Source organism: Rana temporaria, chromosome 3 (assembly GCF_905171775.1).
Source record: "Rana temporaria chromosome 3, aRanTem1.1, whole genome shotgun sequence".
NCBI lineage: Eukaryota > Metazoa > Chordata > Amphibia > Anura > Ranidae > Rana > Rana temporaria.
This window is the reverse complement of record NC_053491.1, coordinates 483,732,762-483,755,781: the sequence shown is the minus strand read 5'-3', so window position 1 is coordinate 483,755,781 and position 23,020 is coordinate 483,732,762.

Sequence of the window (23,020 nt, the reverse complement as noted above, 5' to 3'; positions counted from 1 at the left end):
TGGTTAAGGTAAAGCTAAACTCTAATGAATTTTATGTTTACACATACATTCTAAGTAATCTTCCAGCCAAAAAAAAAATGTTTTTAACTTGTAAACACCAATAGCTAGATTCAGGTAGAGTTAGGTCGGCGTATCAGTAGATACGCCGACCTAACTCGGAATCTACGCCCACCTAAGTTTAAGTGTATTCTCAAACAGAGATACACTTAAACCTATCTAAGATAGGACGACTTGCGCCGTCCTATCTTAGGGTGCAATATTTAGGCTGGCCGCTAGGTGGCGCTTCCATTGCGGTCGGCGTAGAATATGTAAATCACTGGATAAGCCTATTCACGAACGTACGCCCGGCCGACGCAGTACAGATACGCCGTTTACGTAACGCTATATCAGGCCTAAGGTTATTCCATCTAATAGATGGAATAGTAATGTTAAAGTATGGCCGCCGTTCCCGCGTCGAAAATTCGAAAATTTTACGTCGTTTGCGTAAGTCGTCCGTGAATTGGGATTTACGTAGTTTACGTCCACGTCAAAATCAATAGGCCCGTGCGGCGGACTTAGTCGCAATGCACACTGGGAAATGTTGGCGCCCGGCGCATGCGCAATTAAAAAAAAAAAAATGTCAATCACGTCGGGGTAAAGCCTCATTATCATAAAACACGCACCCTCAGACAAATTTGAATTTGGCGCCCTTACGCCCGCCCGCTTTAGGCTACGCCGCCGTAACTTAGCAGGCAAGTACTTTGAGAATCAAGTACTTGCCTCGCTAACTTACGGCGGCGTAGCCTAAACACGCTAAGCTACGCCGCCGCAAAGTTCAGGCCATCTCTCTGAATCTAGCCACAAATCTCAGAAAGAGGCTCGGTCCTTAAGTGGTTAAAAACACATGGACAAAAATGTTATACCATGTATATATACTTGGTAATTTAACCAAGACTTGTGTTTATGGTAAAGCTAAACTCTAATGCATTTTATGTTTAAACATACATTCTAAGTAATCTTCTAGCAAAAAAAAAAAAACGTTTTTTTAATTGTAAACACCAAATCTCAGAAAGAGGCTCGTTCCTAAAGTGGTTAAAAACACATGGACAAAAATGTTATACCATGTTAACCACTTCCATACCAGGCACTTACGCACCTTCCCGCCCAAGCCAATTTTCAGCTTTCAGCACTGTCGCACTTTGAATGGCAATTGCGCGGTCATGCTACACTGTACCCAAACAAAATTGGCGTCCTTTTTTCCCCACAAATAGAGCTTTCATTTGGTCACCTCTGCGATTTTTTTTTTTTTGCGCAACAACTAAAAAAAGACTGAAAATTTTGAAAAAAAATACGTTTTTATTTTTTTCTGTACATTTTTTTGTAAATAAGTACGTTTTCTCTTTCAATTACGGGCACTGATATGGCGGCACTGATGGGCACCGATGAGATGGCACTGATGGACATCGATGAGGTAGTACTGACGGGCACAGATGAGGTGGCACTGATTGGCGGCGCTGGTATGCAGCACTGATGGGCACTCATGGGCGGCAGTGATGGGCACTCATGGGCGGCAGTGATGGGCACTCATGGGCGGCACAGATGGGCACTCATGGGCGGCACTTATGGGTGGCACTGATGGATACTTATGGGTGGCACAGATGGGCACTGATAGGTGGGCACTGGGCATGGATGGGCACTGTGGGGTGGCACTGATGGACACTGTGGGGTGGCACTGATGGACACTGTGGGGTGGCACTGATGGACACTGTGGGGCGGCACTGATTTACCCATGTTGCACATCAGTGCCCATTTGTGGGCACTGATTGGCATCTTTTTTTTTTTAATGCTTTTTTTTTTTTTTGCCCAGACTTTTTTTGCCCTTCCCTGGCAAAAGGGTGGTCCAGGGTGGGCTTCCCTGGTGGTCCAGTGTGGCGATCTGAGGGGGGGGGGGCTGCGCTGATAAACAATCAGCGCGAACCCCCCCTGTCAGGAGAGCCGCCGATCGGCTCTCCTCTACTCGCGTCTGTGAGACGCGATTGAGGAAGAGCCATCAACGGCTCTTCCTGTTTACATCGTGATCAGCCGCGGTTGGACACGGCTGATCACGTGGTAAAGAGTCTCCGTGAGAGACTCTTTACCGAGATCGGTGTTGCGGGGTGTCAGACTGACACCCTGCAACAACGATCGCCGCGACGCGCGCCCCCGGGGGCCCGCAGCGGCTCAGAATCCTGAGGACGTCATATGACGTCCAGTCAGGATTCTACAACCACTTTGCCGACGTCAATATGTCATTGGCGGGCGGCAAGTGGTTAATATACTTGGTAATTTAAACAAGACTTATGTTTAAAGCGGAGGTTCACCCAAATAACATCTATATAAGAGCACATTTTTTATACTACTAACATGTACAGTAGCCATTTTTTAAAAAAATTTTTTTAGGCTGTACATACCTTATTATCGCTATTTTAAATTTGGCTTCTGTGTACTCACTCCCGCGGGAGTAGGCGTTTCTATCCTGAGCTGCAATGTAATCTGGGAGTTCGCCCAGATGAGTGATGTCCTTCAGAAAAAGTTCCCCCCGGCGGATAAGACCCCCCCCCCCCTCGTATTGCGCATCACAAACCTCAACAGAGTTTCTGAAAGTAGCCGAACATGTAGAGCCGCGAGTTAGCTCTACACGGCGCCTGCGCACCGACTAGGAGCCGTTTAGAGCTGACTGCGCAGGCGCCGTATAGAGCTAACTCGCCGCTCTACATGTTCGGCTACTTTCGGAAACTCCGTTGAGGTTTGTGATGTGCCTACGCAATACGGGGGGGGGGGGGGGACGACTTTTTCTGAAGGACATCACTCATCTGGGCGAACTCCCAGATTACATTGTGGCTCAGGATAGAAACGCAGGAGTGAGTACCCGAAAATAGCGATAATAAGGTATGTACAGCCTAAAAAAAAAAAATGGCTACTGTAAATGCTAGTAGTATAAAGAATTTGCTCTTATATAGATGTTATTTGGGTGAACCCCTGCTTAAAGGTAAAGCTAAACCCTAATGAATTTTATGTTTAAACATGCATAAGTAATCTTCTAGCAAACAAAAACAGTTTTTAACTTGTGAAAACCGAGGGCCAGATTCAGCAAAAACTGCGGCGGCGTAACGTATCGTCTTTACGTTACACCGCCGCAAGTTTTCAGCGCAAGTGCCTGATTCACCAAGCACTTGCGCGTAAACTTACGGCGGTGTATCGTAAAGACGTCCGGTGCAAGCCCGCCTAATTCAAATGGGGCGTGTACCATTTAAATTAGGCGCGCTCCCGCGCCGAATGTTCTGCGCATGCTCCGTTTGAAAATTTCCCGCCGTGCTTTGCGCGAAATTACGGCGCCCCGACGTGTTTGTGAATGGCGACGTGCGTAACGTACTTACGCCGAAAAATTTTTTATTTAAAATTCGACGCGGCAACGACGGCCATACTTTTACATGGCTGGTCTAAAGTTAAAGCATGAAAAAGCAGCCTTAACTTTGCGACGGGAAAAAACGACTTGCGACGACGTAACGCACGCGAGTACCTTCGTGGATCGCCGTAAAAGCTCATTTGCATACCCGATGCTGGAAAACGACGCAAACTCCACCCAGCGGCGGCCGAAGTATTGCAGCCTAAGATCCGAAGGCGTACGAAGCCGTAAGCCTGTGGGATCTTAGCCAAATGCCGTCGTATCTTGTTTGTGAATCACAAAATAAGATACGACTCGGCAAATTTAAAAATACGCCGGAGTTTCAGTAGATACTCCGGCGTATTTCTTCTGTGAATCTGGCCCCAAATCTCTGAAAGAGGCTCGGTCCTTAAGTGGTTAAAAACACATGGACAAAAAGCATTTTATGTTTAAACATACGTTCTAAGGGCCAGATTCACGTAGCTCAGCGGATCTATAGATCCGCTCGATCTACGTGAATTAAAGCGGTTGTAAACCGCATAAACTTTTTTTTTTTCCCCCCAAACCTGCAATGCAAAAGGCATAATAGGCTAGTATGCATCGCATACTAGCCTATTATGAAATACTTACCTCGGAACGAGGTGTGTACCACTTACCTGGTCCACGCCGAGCAGGATGTCATCTTGCTCCGGCGTGTCTTCCGGGTATCCAGCGCTGTGATTGGCTGGAGCGGCGATGACGTCACTCCCGCGCGTGCGCGCGGGAGATTTAAAATCGGCAGGGTCCGGCGATGCCGGTCCTTCAGCCGTGGAGTCCCCCCTGCGCATGCGCCGCCCGCATTGCGGGGGTAATATCTCCTAAACCGTGCAGGTTTAGGAGATATTATCCTTACCTACAGGTAAGCCTTGTTGTAGGCTTACCTGTAGGTAAAAGTCCAAATAGTGGGTTTACAACCACTTTAAGATCCGCTCCCGCAAGTTTAGGAGGCAAGTGGCTAATTCACAAACCACTTACCTCCAAACTTGCGACGGCGGATCCTAAATCCCCCAGCGGAATTCAAATTCCGCGGCTAGGGGAGTGTCATATTTAAATCAGGCGCGTTCCCGCGCCGATTTAAATGCGCATGCGTCGTCCGGGGAATTTCCCGGCGTGCATTGCTCCCACTGACGTCAATAGGACGTCAGTGGTTGCGACGTGAGCGGGACTTGCGACGCGCGTGTTCGTGAATCGGCGTACGCAAACGACGTAGGAAATTTCAAATTCGACGCGGGAACGCCGGCTATACTTAACATTGGCTGCGCCTGATAAAAGAAGGGGTAAGTATACGACGGAAAACCGCTACGGAAACGACGTAAAAACAATGCGACGGGTCCGCGTACGTTCGTGAATTTGCGTATCTCGCTGATTTACATATTATTTATCGTAAATCAGCGGGAACGCCCCCGGTGCCATTTTTAAATTTAAAAAAAGATCCGACAGTGTAACACAGTGTAACACTGTCGGATCTAGCCCTATCTATGCGTATCTGATTCTATGAATCAGGCGCATAGATAGGACCAGTGTAAGTCAGAGATACGATGGTGTATCTGTAGATATCTGGAGATAATACACCGTCGTATCTCTTTGTGAATCTGGCCCTAAGTAATCTTCTGGCAAAAAATTGTAAACACCAAGGGCCAGATTCACAGACATTTGCCCTGGCGCAGAGTATCAGAGATACGCTACGCCGCCGTATCTTACCTGGCGGAATTTCGAATTCATGAAGATTTCGCGCCGCAAGTTACGGCGGCGTAGTGTATTTCTCGGCGCGTATTTCAAATTGGGCGGGTAGGGGGCGTGATTCATTTAAAATGAAGCGCATCCCCGCGCCGATTGAAATGCGCATGCTCCGTTTCGAAATTTCCCGCCGTGCTTTGCGCGAAATGACGTCGCACGGACGTCATTTTTTTGTACGTAGACGTGAGATACGTCCTTTCCTATTCACAGACGATTTACGCAAAAAAAAAAATTCAAAATTCGACGCGGGAACGACGGCCATACTTTAACATGGCAAGTCTATCTATACTCCATGAAATAGCAGCTTTAACTATACGCCGGGAAAAGCCGACTAGCGACGACGTAAGAGAATGCGACGGCCGCGCGTACCTTCGTGGATCGCCATAAAAAGCTAATTAGCTACTGTTACTGTTAAAAAAAAAAGCTAATTAGCATACCCGACGCGGAAAACGACGCGAACTCCACCCAGCGGGCACCAAAGTATTGCACCTATGATCCGAAGGCGTATGAAGCCGTACACCTGTCGGATCGAAGCCAGAAGCCGTCGTATCTTGGTTTGAGGATTCAAACTAAAGATACGACGCGGCAAATTTGAAAGTACGCCGGCGTATCAGTAGATACTCCGGCGTATTTCTTCTGTGAATCTGGCCCCAAGTACGTTTAGGTGCAAACTATACAGCACAAGTGCAGTAAACACCAAGGGGCATTCTTATAGATCTGAGGCGGCGGAACGTATGTCCTTTACGTTACGCCGCCGCAAGTTTAAGTGGCAAGTGCCTGATTCTCAAACCACTTACCTGTAAACTTGCGGCGGCGTCGCGTAAAGTCCACTTGCGGCGGCGTAACGTATCCGATTTACATTACGCCGCCGCAACTTACACGGGCAAGTGCTGTATTCTCAAAGCACTTGCTCCGTAAGTTGCGGCGGCGTTGCGTAAATCGGTCGGCGTAAGCCCGCCTAATTCAAATGTGGAAGGGGGGGACGTGTTTTATGTTAAGTTACTGTGACCCGACGTGATTGACGTTCTTCACGAACGGCGCATGCGCCGTCTGTGGAAATCTCCCAGTGTGCATTGCTCCTAATACGCCGGAAGGACGTATTGGTTGTTACGTGGACGTAAATTACGTCCAGCCCCATTCACGGACGAGTTACGCAAACGACGTAACTTTTTTAAATTTTGACGTGGGAACGACGGGCATACTTAACATTGGCTGCGCCTCATAGACCCAGGGGCAACTTTACGCCGGGAAAAGCCTAACGTAAATGTCGTAACTTTACTGCGTCGGACGCGCGTACGTTCGGGAATTCGCATACTCGACACGGATTTCGAAGGAAGCGCCACCTAGCGGGCAAAAAAAAAAATGCAGTTAAGATCCGACGGCGTATTAGACTTACGCCTGTCGGATCTAATAGAAATCTATGCGTAACTGATTCTATGAATCAGGCGCATAGATACGACGGCTCAACTCAGAGATACGACAGCGGGGTAGATTTAGGTAGCTTTGCGCAGTTTTTACGGAGGCGCAGTGCACCGTTTTTGCCCTGCGCCCCCGCAAATTTTCTGCGCTACCCGCGATTCACGGAGCAGTAGCTCCGTAAATTGCGTGGACGCTCCGGCAAAATGCCCGGCGTAAGCGCGCGCAATTTAAATGATCCCGTAGGGGGCGGGAATCATTTAAATTAGGCGCGTTACCGCGCCGATCGTAGTGCGCATGCTCCGTCGGGAAACTTTCCCGACGTGCATTGCGGCAAATGACGTCGTTTTTGCCCTGCGCCCCCGCAAATTTACTGCGCTACCCGCGATTCACGGAGCAGTAGCTCCGTAAATTGCGTGGACGCTCCGGCAAAATGCCCGGCGTAAGCGCGCGCAATTTAAATGATCCCGTAGGCGGCGGGAATCATTTAAATTAGGCGCGTTCCCGCGCCGATCGTAGAGCGCATGCTCCCGACGTGCATTTTGCGGCAAATGACGTCGCAAGGACGTCATTTGCTTCAAAGTGAACGTCAATGGCGTCCTGCGCCATTCACGATTCACTATGTAAAGTTCAAATTTCGCGACGCGGGAACGACGGGTATACGTAACATTGGCAAAAAACCCGACGTGCGCAAACGACGTAAACTGCGTACGCAGGGCTCGCGTAACGTTGTGAATCGGCGTTAGTATGCAATTTGCATACTATACGCTGAGCACAACGGGAACGCCACCTAGCGGCCATCGCAAGAATGCAGCCTAAGATATGCGGGCATAAGAGCCTTATGCCACGCATATCTTAGGCTGCAGTCGGCGTAACGAGGTTCCTGAATCAGGAGCATTCGTTACGCCGGCGCAAGTAAGCAATTGCGCTGCGTAACTTATGGTTACGCAGGCGCAATTGCTCTCTGAATCCGGGCCACTGTCTTTGAAATTGCCCCTACCCCCTATTAAATCCAATCTGGGGACAAAACCAGGGACAGACTTGGTCCGGGGACAGTGTCCTCAATCAGGGGACTGTCCCCTGAAACTGGGGATGTCTGGTCACCCTAGTTTATGGGCTGTGATCCCTGGTGATCCCTGGGATCACTGCTCTTCACTGCTTCATAAACGGACACCTAGATGTGGAATCCAGGCCGAGATGTAGTGAGGAGGGCAGACAGACCAGTGTCAGTCTGCTTGTTCGCAGTCCCCTTCTGTGCTCTGTTTTGTTGAGTGACTGTGTAATCGGACACCTTGAGGCTGCAAACATCTGGGACTGGGAGCCTCTGAAGCAATCCAAGGACAGTGTCATACGGCTGCAGTTCCTGACCATCTGATTACACAAAACAAGGTTGGTGGGGAGAAGAGGGGGGGGGGGGGCTGCTTCTAGTTCACAGGGTCTGCCCATCTCCTTGTACCTGGCTGCTGAAGTGCACTGATATGGTTGCTGGCTTTAACCACTTAAGGACCGGACCAATATGCTGCCTAAAGACCCAAGGTGTTTTTACAGTTCGGCCCTGCGTCGCTTTAACAGACAATTGCGTGGTCGTGCGACGTAGCTCCCAAACAAAATTGGCGTCCTTTTTTCCCTACAAATAGAGCTTTCTTTTGGTGGCATTTGATCACATCTGCGGTTTTTTGTTTTTGCGCTATAAACAAAAATAGAGCGACAATTTTGAAAAAAATGCAATATTTTTTACTTTTTGCTATAATAAATATCCCCCAAAAACATATATAAAAACATTTTTTTTCCTCAGTTTAGGCCGATACGTATTCTTCTACCTATTTTTAGTAAAAAAAAATCGCAATAATCGTTTATCGGTTGGTTTGCGCAAAATTTATAGCGTTTACAAAATAGGGGATAGTTTTATTGCATTTTTATTTTTTTTACTACTAATGGCGGCGATCAGCGATTTTATTCGTGACTGCGACATTATGGCGGACACTTCGGACAATTTTGACACATTTTTGGGACCATTGTCATTTTCACAGCAAAAAAATGCATTTAAATTGCATTGTTTATTGTGAAAATGACAGTTGCAGTTTGGGAGTTAACCACAGGGGGCGCTGTAACATTTAGGGTTCACCTAGTGTGTGTTTACAACTGTAGGGGGGTGTGGCTGTAGGACTGACGTCATCGATCGAGTCTCCCTAATAAAAGGGATCACTCGATCGATACGCCGCCACAGTGAAGCACGGGGAAGCCGTGTTTACATACGGCTCTCCCCGTTCTTCAGCTCCGGGGAGCGATCGCGACGGGGCGGCTATTAACGAATAGCCACGCCGTCGTCCCGGATCGCTCCCCGAGGGAACTCGACCGCCGCATGTACCGGGGGGGGTCCCGATCGGACCCCCGACCCACGTCTAGCAGAGCACGTACAGGTACGTACATGTGCCTGTCCGTGCCATTCTGCTGACATATATGTACATGAGGAGGTCGGCAAGTGGTTAATAAAGGTAGGATGTGATCGGGTAAATAGAATAGCCATTTTTTTAATCAAACATTTATTCACGATTATCAAAGCATGTGTTTCTGTTGTGTATGTATGTATGTATGTGGATATGTATGTATATATATATATATGTATATGTGTATGTCCATGTATATATATATATATGTATGTATGTATGTATGTATGTATGTATGTATGTATATATATATATATATATATATATATATATATATATATATATATATATATATATATTAGTTGTGTTCATTAGGTAAAATTTATTGGAATAGCAATGTATTTCTTACTGTGTTTAAAAGCCTATACTTTGATGTATCAGACATGGGATGTGACCATTCAACATCCTGGGCCATATTCTGAGTAAATATCCGCCTGCTGCGCTTAGGGCACTTACACTCCGCTGTCCCAACTTACTGGAGCAGGTGTTGTATTCCCCAACCACTTGCTCCATAAGTTGGGACAGCGGAGTGTAAGTGTCCCGGCGTAGCCTGGCGGATCTCCAAGGGGGCGGCTTCTATTCAAATGAAGCGCGCCCCCGATACAAAAGAACTGGGCATGCGCCGGCCTGCAAAAAGTCCAGTGCGCATGCTCCAGTTCTCCGCGGAAAACGTCAATGACGCCGACGTGTGCGTCATTGACGTAAAGTCGTATTCAAGAACGACTTACGTAAACGACGTATCCGACGAAAAAACACGACGGGGACCCGACGCCATCCGTAACATGGCCTACGCGAGACTTGCGGAAACTTACCCCTCATATAGCAGGGGTAAGTTTCCGCTTACGCAAACGACGTTAGCGACGGTTACGCGACGCGAACTCGTTCGTGAATCGGCGTAGAAGGATCATTTGCATACGCAAATGACTCCTTCACTTAAATGCCATCTAGCGGCGGGCGGCGTCATTACATTTAAGATCCGCCAGTGTAAGTGACTTACAGATGGCGGATCTTAAGTGTATCTATGCAAAAATGATTCTGAGAATCAGTCGCATAGATACACGGGCCAAAAAAGGGAGTTACGATGGAGTATCCTGAGTTACTCCATCGTAACTTTACTCAGAATATGGCCCCCTATGTCTGAACAAAAGCCATTCACACCTTTAGCTGTGAATAGGCTCATCTCTGGGTTTTTCCCAGAGAAATCTGGAAGTGACATGTAGAAGCTAAAATGACCATCTGTGGTTTGAATGAAGCCACAATCAGAGTGCCTCCCTTTTTCTAAAGTGTATAAATTGCATAGAGGCTTAGAACTCAATAGAACAGTTTATTTTGAAATGTATGCATTGCACACTGTTCTCCAAGCTTTCAGATTTTCTGGAAGCTTGCTTGTATATTAAATACATCTTTTTTAAATCAATTTGGATTCAGCAGTCAACGTTACTGAAGAAACTTTAAGTTAAAGTTTCTTCCCCGTCAGATGCAAGTGCAGGAGCTCCTTCTACATTTCCATTTTTTTTTTATTATGTCCCTATGCCCACCATGGTCCCTAATAGAAGGTCTGTACTGAGATGGGTCTGGAGGGGTGGTTTGTGCTGAGGGGAGTTTAGGAATGTGGGGGGGAGGTCTGTACTGAGGGGGACTTGGGGGCATGGTCTTCATGGTATAATATGACCTTGGAGGGGAGATTTGTACTGAGGGGGACTTGGGGGCATGGTCTTCATGGTATAATATGACCTTGGAGGGGAGATTTGTACTGAGGGGGACTTGGGGGCATGGTCTTCATGGTATAATATGACCTTGGAGGGGAGATTTGTACTGAGGGGGACTTGGGGGCATGGTCTTCATGGTATAATATGACCTTGGAGGGGAGATTTGTACTGAGGGGGACTTGGGGGCATGGTCTTCATGGTATAATATGACCTTGGAGGGGAGATTTGTACTGAGGGGGACTTGGGGGCATGGTCTTCATGGTATAATATGACCTTGGAGGGGAGATTTGTACTGAGGGGGACTTGGGGGCATGGTCTTCATGGTATAATATGACCTTGGAGGGGAGATTTGTACTGAAAGGAAGGGGGTTTGGTTGTTGTCAGCGTTCCCATGCGGTGCGATTTTGGAGTCCATTGATTTTAAATGGGCTTTAATTCACACCAGAACACAGAAAAAACTTGTTGGTGGTTTGTTTGCAATCTGCTTTACAGGTGGCGTAAAGCACCCACAGCAGATCACAAGGGTAGTGCTTTCCAGCAGTATAAAAAATGCTCACAGAAGAATAAACACTCGCTCAACCGTGGGTTTTTACCACCCCCCAAACTCGTGTGGAAATGAGCCCTAAGCAGGGCCGGACTTACCATTGGCCTTGACTGGGCTCAAGCCCAGGGGCCCCACCCAATAGGGGGCCCCCTTTAAAAAAAAAAAAAAAAAAAATTTTTTTTTTTTTTTTTTTTTTTTTTTTAGGGGTCCGGAGGCCCCCAGGGCCCCGGACGGCAGCCCCCCTTTTTTTTATTTATTTTTTGTAAAAAAATGTTTTTTTATATATTTTTTATTTTTATATATATAATATAATATATATATATAATATAATATATATATATATATATAATTTTTTTTTATTATTATTATTAAAGGGCCCAGGGGTCTCCAGGGCCCCCGGATGGCAACCCACCTTTTTTATTTTTTTAAAAAAAAAAATACATTTTTATATATATATATATATATATATATATATATATATATATATATATATATATATTTTTTTTTTATTTTTTTTTATTATTATTATTAAAGGGCTCAGAGGTCCCCAGGGCCCCATGTGGCAACCCCCCCTTTTTTTATTTTTTTTATAAATGTTTATTTTTTTATTTTTTTTATAAATGTTTATTTTTTTTTTTTTTTTTATTTTTATTTTTTTTATTAAAAGGCCCAGAGGTTCCCAGGGGCCCAGAGGTCCCCAGGGCCCCCGGGTTTGGCAACCTCCCTTTTTTATGTATTTTTTTATAAATGTTTTTTTTAATTATTATTAACCACTTACCCCCCGGACCATATTGCTGCCCAAAGACCAGAGTACTTTTTGCGATTCGGGACTGCGTCGCTTTAACAGACAATTGCGCGGTCGTGCGACGTGGCTCCCAAACAAAATTGGCGTCCTTTTTTTCCCACAAATAGAGCTTTCTTTTGGTGGTATTTGATCACCTCTGCGGTTTTTATTTTTTGCGCTATAAACAAAAATAGAACGACAATTTTGAAAAAAATGAATATTTTTTACTTTTTGCTGTAATAAATATCCCCCAAAAATATATAAAAAAACATTTTTTTTCCTCAGTTTAGGCCGATACGTATTCTTCTACATATTTTTCGTAAAAAAAAATCGCAATAAGCGTTTATTGATTGGTTTGCGCAAAAGTTATAGCGTTTACAAAATAGGGGGTATTTTTATGGCATTTTTATTAATATTTTTTTTACTAGTAATGGCGGCGATCAGCGATTTTTTTTTTGGTATTGCGACATTATGGCGGACACTTCGGACATTTTTGACACATTTTTGGGACCATTGGCATTTTTATAGCGATCAGTGCTATAAAAATGCATTAGATTACTATAAAAATGCCACTGGCAGTGAAGGGGTTAACACTAGGGGGCGGGGAAGGGGTTAAGTATGCCTGGGTGTGTTCTTACTGTGGGGGGGGGGGTGGCCTCACTAGGGGAAACACTGATCCTCGGTTCATACAGTGTATGAACCGAAGAAAAGCATTTCCCCTGCTGACAGGAACGAGAGCTGTGTGTTTACACACACAGCTCCCGTTCCCCGCTCTGTACCGAGCGATCGCGTGTGCCCGGCGGCGATCGCGCCCGCCGGGCACACGCACGGGAGTCGGGGGCGAGCGGGGGGCGCGTGCGCGCGCCTCCGGCGGCGCGCGTGCGCCCCTAGTGGCGGCTAAAAGGTAGGACGTCATAATACGTGATCTCGCCTAGGAGAGCCACCTTGTGGACGTATTATGACGGTGCGGCGACGGCAAGTGGTTAAAGGGCCCAGAGGTTTATTTTTTCTTTTTATTAAAAGGCCCAGAGGTCCCCAGGGCCCCGGATGGCTACATATATTTATATATATTTGTTTTCTTCTTTATTTCTTCTTTTTTTTGTAAAGGCCCCCACGCTTCTCAATTTCAGGCGGCAGCACCCCCCCCCCCAGGTTCTCTGCTTCAGGGGGCCCATGCCTTAAGCTGTGCAAGGGGCCCCAAAGTTCCTGATGGCGCATACCTCCCAACACGCACGGATTCTGTGGGACTTTCCCGCACAGACAGCTTCTTCCCGTAATGCGCTCCCCCCCGCTCAACAACTTCAATTCGCTCCCCCCCGCTCAACAACTTCAATTCGCCCCCCCCCCGCTCAACAACTTCGATCCCCCCCAATTCTCGGCTCCAGGGGGCCCCTTCAACACTCAAGCCCAGGGGCCCCCACCACCCTAAGTCCTGCCCTGGCCCTAAGGACTCATTCATACATAAAGCTTTATTTCTCAATACGCTTTCTTAGCTTTTAGATTTAGTAGGAATTCTGTTGTGTTTGTGTCAGGCAGACTGTACGGGACCCCCCCCCCCCCCCCCCCCCCCCCCGATTTCTAACAGCAGCCCTGGTTACATGAAGGTGTCGCACACAGTTTCACTAAGGGTCAATATCAGCTCAGTGTGAAACTCCCTCTCCTCTGTCAGTGCCAATCAGTGTTTCCAATCAGTGCCATTCAGTGTTTCCAATCAGTGTAGCCTAATATCAGTGCCAACCAATGCCAACTATCGGTGCCAATGTTTTCAATCAGTGCCACCTATCTGTGCCGCCAATCAATGCCCATGAGTGACTAGGGTGACCACGTGTCCCGGATTGCCCGGGACAGTCCCTTATTGTGGAGCTCTGTCCCGTGTCCCGGCTACATCCATTGCGGGACAATACATTATCCCGGAATGGAATGAGCCCGGCCGGCCGATGCAGCCGTTCATAATTCTATAGCCATGTCTGTCTCCTCTCTTTCTGGCTCTCCCCTCTCCCGCCCCACCAACGATTTCATCCTATCAGCAGAGCAAGGGGGTGGGGAGAGCTGCACAGTCAGCAGGATTGGAGGAGTCTTCACAACAGCTCCTCCCGCCCCCCTGCAGTGAAGTGAAGCTGTGAAGCAGTGAGTTCGTCTTACAATGGATGGAGGTGTAGGTTGGGGATTGCAATGCTGGCTCCCTGCTAGATGTTTAGCTCAGCTGTGACTGTGATCTGTGTCCTGGCACTGCTCGTCTCAGAAATGGGGGCAAAGCGCTGCATGTGTCTGTGTCTCCGAGTCCCCCCCCCTGCTTCTCAGTCCTCAGGTCACTCCTAGGTGCTCGTTCACCTCCAGATGCTCTCCCCCTTCCCCTAGCTCTGATCCAGGTCCTTCTGTTCCAGGCTGTGTAATGTCCAGGATCCCCTCTAACACTGCCCTCTGATCCTCCATTGGACCCTGTGTGGGAGCTCTCTCCTTCCCTGCACCCAGCCACCACCCCTCTACTCTACAGTACCATGCACCCCTCCACAGAACCCTGCCCCCCAACCCATAGGACCCTGCACCCCTCCACAGAACCCTGCATCCCTCCACAGAACCCAGCCCTTGACCCGTAGTACCCTGCACCCCTCCACAGAACCCTGCATCCCTCCACAGAACCCAGCCCTTGACCCGTAGTACCCTGCACCCCTCCACAGAACCCTGCATCCCTCCACAGAACCCAGCCCTTGACCCGTAGTACCCTGCACCCCTCCACAGTACCCTGGACCCCAACCCATAGTACCCTGCACCCCTCCACAGAACCCTGCTCCCAACCCATAGTACCCTGCACCCCAACCCATAGTACCCTGCACCCCTTCACAGAACCCTGCCCCCAACCCAAAGTACCCTGCACCCCTCCACAGAACCCTGCATCCCTCCACAGAACCCAGCCCTTGACCCGTAGTACCCTGCACCCCTCCACAGAACCCTGCATCCCTCCACAGAACCCAGCCCTTGACCCGTAGTACCCTGCACCCCTCCACAGTACCCTGGACCCCAACCCATAGTACCCTGCACCCCTCCACAGAACCCTGCTCCCAACCCATAGTACCCTGCACCCCTTCACAGAACCCTGCCCCCAACCCAAAGTACCCTGCACCCCTCCACAGAACCCTGCATCCCTCCACAGAACCCAGCCCTTGACCCGTAGTACCCTGCACCCCTCCACAGAACCCTGCATCCCTCCACAGAACCCAGCCCTTGACCCGTAGTACCCTGCACCCCTCCACAGTACCCTGCACCCCAACCCATAGTACCCTGCACCCCTCCACAGAACCCTGCTCCCAACCCATAGTACCCTGCACCCCAACCCATAGTACCCTGCACCCCTTCACAGAACCCTGCCCCCAACCCAAAGTACCCTGCACCCCTCCACAGAACCCTGCTTCCCTCCACAGAACCCAGCCCTTGACCCGTAGTACCCTGCACCCCTCCACAGAACCCTGCTTCCCTCCACAGAACCCAGCCCTTGACCCGTAGTACCCTGCACCCCTCCACAGAACCCTGCATCCCTCCACAGAACCCAGCCCTTGACCTGTAGTACCCTGCACCCCTCCACAGTACCCTGCACCCCAACCCATAGTACCCTGCACCCCTCCACAGAACCCTGCTCCCAACCCATAGTACCCTGCACCCCAACCCATAGTACCCTGCACCCCTCCACAGAACCCAGCCCATAGTACCCTACACCCCTCCTCATAACCCTGCCTCCAACCCATAGTACCCTCCACAGAACCCTGCCACAGCCCATATTACCCTGCACCCCTCCACAGAACCCTGCCCCAACCCATAGAACCCTGCACCCCTCCACAGAACACTGCCCCAACCCATAGTACCCTGCACAGAACCCTTCCCCCAACCCATAGTACCCTGCACCCCTCCACAGAACCCTGCCCCCAACCCATAGTACCCTGCACCCCTCCACAGAACCCTGCACCCCAACCCATAGTACCCTGCATCCCTCCACAGAACCCTGCATCCAACCCATAGTACCCTCCACAGAACCCTGCCCCCAACCCATAGTACCCTACACCCCTCCTCAGAACACTGCCTCCAACCCATAGTACCCTCCCCAGAACCCTGCCCCAGCCCATAGTACCCTGCATCTATCCACAGAACCCTGCCCCCAACCCATAGTACCCTGCACCCCTCCACAGAACCCTGCCCCCCTCCAAAGAACCCTGCACCAAAAGCCACAGAACCCTGCACCCCTCCACAGAACCCTGCCCCCAACCCATAGTACCCTGCACCCCTCCACAGAACACTGTACCCCAACCCATAGTACCCTGCACCCCTCCACAGAACCCTGCCCCAGCCCACAGTACCCTGCACCCCTCCACAGAACCCTGCACCACAACCCATAGTACCCTGCACCCCTCCACAGAACCCTGCCCCCAACCCATAGTATCCTGCACCCCTTTACAGAACCCTGCACCCCTCAATATACATTCTCACTATTGTCTGGCAAGTGACACTGCATCTAGTGGCAGGCTTTGGGTGGCAAGTGGCACACAGCATCTGGTGGAAGGCTATGGGCGGCAAGCGACAAACTGTATCTGGTGGCAAGTGACAAGCTTAGAATTCCTACTGATTCGGCATTATGGTGAGTTGAACTATTTTATTTTATATAATACAATGTAGTAATAGAAATAATTGGATTTGATCATCCTGACACCATATCAAGCATGGTGTCAGGATGATTTAAGTGCTGACATCAGCCATTCACCCGACAAATCACCCGCCACTGAATTCCCTGTCAACCCAGAGACTACATTCCTCCCCCCTTCCACAAGATCATTCTCCCATGCAAAAAAGGTTGGGGACCGCTGTTCACTTCCTCCTAGCACTCTATGAAATAATATTGTTTTGGGAAGGGGGGGGGGGGGTGTCCCTGAATGGCAGTTTGAAAATGTGGTCACCCTATGAGTGACACCTATCTGTGCCCATCAGTGCTGCCAATTAGTGCCACTAAATGCTGCCAAACAGTGCTACCTGTTAGTGCAAATGAGTGCCAGTGCCGACTGTCAGTGCCAATATTTGCTGCCTGTCAGTGCCAATATTTGCTGCCAAACTAAGTGCAGGGATGGGGCGATGAACTCAGCAGCCAGGCACATTGTCCATGGGGAGCCGGCCTGGTGGGGCACAACTTTATATTGATTTTGTTTGCTTAAAAGTTATAGCATCTACAAAATAGGGAATAGATTTATGTCATTTTTAATCTGATTTTCTGATAAATTTAATTTTGTTATGATATAAAATAATGAATGCGTGGGCCTTTTGGTGGGCGTGATTTTTTTTTTTTGTTGGGGGGGGGGGGGCAGCATTTTATTCCTGGGCCCAGGCAGCACAATGTTTTGGGCCAGCCCTGGATTGGATGGAATAAGAAGTCCTGGGGTTTGATCAGATATAATGATCAGTATAGGGTGAGATATGACAGTAATAAGATCCCCCTATCCATCAATCTCTCCAGTAACAGAGTCAGGATAGATCTGGATTATGAAGCCGGGCGGATCTCCTTTTATGATCTGTGTGACCTGATCCGACACCTCCACCACCACCTTCAATGAGCACCTCCGTGCTGTGTTATTTGTAGAGAGAGGTTGTATAAAGATCTGTGGGGGGGATCGGGAGAAGTGAGAACTCCGCCCAGACTCTGGTGATGTCACAGTAATGGGTGGTAGGATTGGTTGAACATTCAGCCAATAGGATAAAGCAGTGGGGAGGACTTCAGTCATTTTTTTCTTATGTAGCGGATGGTTGCTACTAGTTACTAACATCCACCATATCACCCTGCTGCCAGACCTCCATCTATCACCTCAGAGACAATAAACAGTCATTTGTGTTGTTTTGTTTTTGTTTATTGGGGGATATAACTTGGTTGGAGGAACGGGATTATGGGATTGCCCATAGAACGGATTGTTTTGCCATCATATTTAAAGAAATTGGTAGAATAGGTTGAAGAACTGATGAACTCTAACATTTACAGTCACTTCCCCTGCATAACCCATGCAGACTATTGTTCCTCCTCTGCATCAATTCCTACGACTGTTGCTCCCAGGACTTCTCTCCTCATGCACAAAACTTCCAGTGTGAACTATTAGTCTTCCTGTCCCATCATCTTCACTTTTACAAAAGGAATCAGTCGGAATAATCCCAGATACTGGCTGAAGTTGCTGTTTTGTTGCTAGGCCAGGGGTCTGCAGTACCCCTCCCCGGCGGCCTAGTAATTTAGCAGCTTGCGTTAGTTGGTGGACTACTGATCCCAGCTAGACCGACTTGCAAATCCTGCGCCCATCGATTTGATACAAACCCCACAGTCTCTCCTCTGGCCTCGCACCCAGCTCCCCTGGCATGCCTCTTCCAGAAATCCACTGTGTCACACTCACTGACCATGATGTAGAACTTTAACTGGACATGCGTTCCAGTAGCTTCTCCAGCCCTTCTGTTCCAGGACACCTCCTCCATGGTCATGTAAGGATGAGGCTCCCTCCCAGCTCTCCCGGGCTCCTCCACCAAGGGTGCAACCCCCCAGATGGGGATGGCCTCCTGCTGCTATCTAGCACTCCATTATCCAAGTCTCTCAGTCGACAACTCCCTTCCAGTGGGCTGGACCTGAGCTTATATGGGAGGCCTGCCCCCTGTTGGGGATTGGTCAGGGCTCCTCACATGAGCTCCCTGTCACTCCAGTCCTCAGCCCTGCCCCTCTTCAAGAACATTCTCCCTGAAAGCAGGGGAGTTGCCCAAGAACTGAAGCACAAGTGGTCACACCCACTGCTACACTAACCACTCCCTGCCCCCAGATCAAAACAAGCAGGCCTAGCCTGAAGCATAGGCCTGCCTAAATTTACCTGCTTGGAAGCTTACCACACAAAAATCCTCACTCTAGCACCTACCTATGGTAGAGGGTGCTACACTTAAAAGTGTATGTCCAGCCATAATGTTTTCTTTTTTCTTAGTTTTGGATGGAGTGGGGGAAATTAGAACCTGTCAGTTTTTTACTGCCATCCAAAACTTTGTTAAAGAGATTTCCCCTCACTTTCTGTCCCGAGGACAAGATTTTACCAAGAAGGAAGTGAGGAGAGATCTCCACACTTATAATAAAATCTGACTGGGGCTCTAGCCTTCCCCTATTCGATTTTTTTTACCAAAAATAGGTAGAAGAATACGTATCGGCCTAAACTGAGGAAAACATTTTTTTTAGATATGTTTTTGGGGGATATTTATTATAGCAAAAAGTAAAAAATATTGCATTTTTTTCAAAATTGTCGCTCTATTTTTGTTTATAGCGCAAAAAATAAAAACCGCAGAGGTGATCAAATACCACCAAAAGAAAGCTCTATTTGTGGGGAAAAAAAGGACGCCAATTTTGTTTGGGAGCCACGTCGCACGGCCGCGCAATTGTCTGTTAAAGCGACGCAGTCCCGAACTGTAAAAAACCCTTGGGTCTTTAGGCAGCATATTGGTCCGGGGCTTAAGTGGTTAAAGAGATTTCCCCTCACTTTCTGCCCCGAGGACAAGATTTTACCAAGCAGGAAGTGAGGAGAGATCTCCACACTTATAATAAAATCTGACTGGGGCTCTAGCCTTCCCCTATTCTACTAAAAAAGTATGTCTTGGTCCCTGTTGCTGATTTCCTCTCACTTCCTGCCCGGTACAATGTTGTCAGCCGGACAGGAAGTAAGGGGAATCCCCAGATATCAGTAAAAACACAACAGGGGTTCTAATCCTCCCTCACTCCATCCAAAACTATAGAAACAATTTGTTTGCTTGGCATAGACTGTAATAGAATGTATCAGTAATATAATTGTGTCGCTGTCACTGTTATCAGCACTGAGATGTATATTGCTGTGCAGCATGTTCTCCGGTCTCACCCTCATCTTCCCCACCAGAGAGGACAATACCTTACAGAGACACGCCATACATTAGGCTGGTAATATGTACAATATACGGGAAGCCAAAGAGGGTGAGACCGGAGAACACACTCAGGGCTGCTGTTAGAAATCATGGGGCCCCCCGTACATTACCTGACAGGGACCCCCCCAGCCTGGATGGGTGTGTGGGCTCAGGTGTATGGCCCTGAACCCGGCTTTAGCCGCATGAACAGATTACTCATTCATGTGACCGGATTACCTGTGTGAATGAACCCTTAACCACTTCCAGACCTTAGGTGTTTTTCAGATTTGGTGTTTGCAAGACTAAAACAGTTTTTTCTGCTAGAAAATTACTTAAAACCCCCAAACATTATATATATTTTTTTTCTAACACCCTAGAGAATAAAATAGCGGTCATTGCAATACTTTTTGTCACACCGTATTTGCGCAGTGGTCTTACAAGCGCACTTTTTTTTAGTAAAAAATCCACTTTTCTGAATTAAAAAATAAAATTAAACAATAAATTTGGCCCAATTTTTTTATATATTGTGAAAGATAATGTTACGCTGAGTAAAATGATACCCAACATGTCACGCTTAAAAACTGCGCCCGCTCGTGGCATGGCGTCAAACTTTTACCCTTAAAAATCTCGATAGGCGACGTTTAAAAAATTCTATAGGTTGCATTTTTTGAGCTACGGAGTAGCTCTAGAGCTAGAATTATTGCTCTCGCTCTAACGATCGCGGCGATACCTCACTTGTGTGATTTGAACACCGTTTTCATATGCGGGCGCTACTCGCGTATGCGTTCGCTTCTGCGCGCGAGCTCGTCGGAACGGGGCGCTTTAAAAAATTTTTTTTTGTTTTCTTATTTATTTTATTACTTTTTACACTGAAAAAAAAAAAATAGATCACTTTTATTCCTATTATAAGGAATGTAAACATCCCTTGTAATAGAAAAAAGCATGACAGGTCCTCTTAAATATGAGATCTGGGGTCAAAAAGACGTCTCATCTCATAATTAGACTAAAATGCAAGAAAAAAAAAAAATTTAAACTGTCATTTTTTCAAATGACAAAAAAAAAAATGTTTCTTTAAGAGGCTGGGCGGGACTGACGTTTTGACGTCACTTCCGCCCAGCAGAGCTATGAGGACGGGTGAAGGAGATTTCTCCTTCAGTCTCTTCCCAGCTCAGCTAGCGAACGGTCCCGATCTCCTCCGCCGCTACCGACGGCTCCAGTAAGCGGCGGAGGGCGCGGGAGGGGGGGGCCCTCTCCCGCCACCGATAACGGCGATCTCGCGGCGAATCTGCCGCGGAGACCGCCGTTATCGTGTACAGGACCGCGCACACTAAAGATGGATACCTTGGTTGTGGCAGCAGCTGCTGCCGTTACCGAGATATCCATCTTAAAAAAGAGGACGTACATCGTCGTGCGCAGGTCTGGAAGTGGTTAATTATGTGTTTTTTTTACAATATTATTATCTTTTATATTTTTTAACAGCCCTGTGGGGCAGGGGGGTGGGGTTTCGGTGAATCATCAGGGGTCTAAGCAAACCCCTAATGATTCACTCTTGAGACAGAGGAAGAGATTGGCCCAGATTCAGGTACAATTGCGCTTTTTTTACGGAGGCGCAGGGCAACGTTTTTGCCCTGCGCCCCCGCAAATTTACTGCGCTACCCGCGATTCACGGAGCAGTAGCTCCGTAAATTGCGTGTGCGCTGCACAAAAATGCCCTGCGTGAGGGCGCCTAATGTAAATGATCCCGTAGGGGGCGGGATTAATCATTTAAATTAGGCGCGCTCCCGCGCCGAGCGCATTGCTCCATCGGGAAACTTTCCCGACGTGCATTGCGGCAAATGACGTCACAAGGACGTCATTTGCTTCAAAGTGAACGTGAATGGCGTCCAGCGCCATTCACGAATCACTTACGCAAACGACGTAAAATTCAAATTTCGCGACGCGGGAACGACGGGGTATCCTTTAGCATTGGCTGCCCCTGTTATAGAAGGGGCAGCCTTACGCAAAAAAAACGCCGTACGCAAACGACGTAAACTGCGTACGCAGGGCTTGCATAACGTTGTGAATCGGCGTTAGTATGCAATTTGCATACTATACGCTGACCACAATGGGAGCGCCCCCTAGCGGCCTGCGTAAGAATGCAGCCTAAGATATGCGTGGCATAAGAGCCTTATGCCACGCATATTTTAGGCTGTAGTCGACGTTACGAGGTTCCTGAATCAGGAGCATTCGTAACGCCGGCGCAAGTAAGCAATTGCGCTGTGTAACTTATGGTTACGCAGGCGCAATTGCTTCTTGAATCTGGGCCACTGAGGACAGAGATCCCCAATCCTTTCTCTGATACTACAGCTGCAGCTGAATGAAGGAACAGGAAGTTGTTCTGTACAGAGGCTTTCTGTTCATTCACAAACTCAAGCCTAGTAAACATGCTTCAGTTATGAATGAACACAGGAGTGATCGGTATCAATCACTCACTTTGTTCATTCGGGAAATAAGGGGCTGATAAATATGACGCATTTACCGGACCCCTTCTCTGTGCCCACAGCAGCTGACAGCCAACGGGAGGGAGAGGAGAAGAAGCTGGCAGAGTTGTGGGGGGGACACAGGAGGATCAGAGCTGCGGGGAATGGGGATTGTGGACAGGAGAAGGGTGATCGGAGGAGACAGTCACTGAATCCGATCCCCCTGCGGCAGCCAGTGGGAAGGAGAAGGGTGATCGGAGAAGAGGGGGGGACAGTCACTGAATCCGATCCCCCTGTGGCTCCCCCTGCAGCAGCCGGTGGGAAGGAGAGAAGGAGAAGGGTGATCGGAGAAGAGGGGGGGACAGTCACTGAATCCGATCCCCCTGTGGCTCCCCCTGCAGCAGCCAGTGGGAAGGAGAGAAGGAGAAGGGTGATCGGAGAAGAGGGGGGGACAGTCACTGAATCCGATCCCCCTGTGGCTCCCCCTGCAGCAGCCGGTGGGAAGGAGAGAAGGAGAAGGGTGATCGGAGAAGAGGGGGGGACAGTCACTGAATCCGATCCCTCTGTG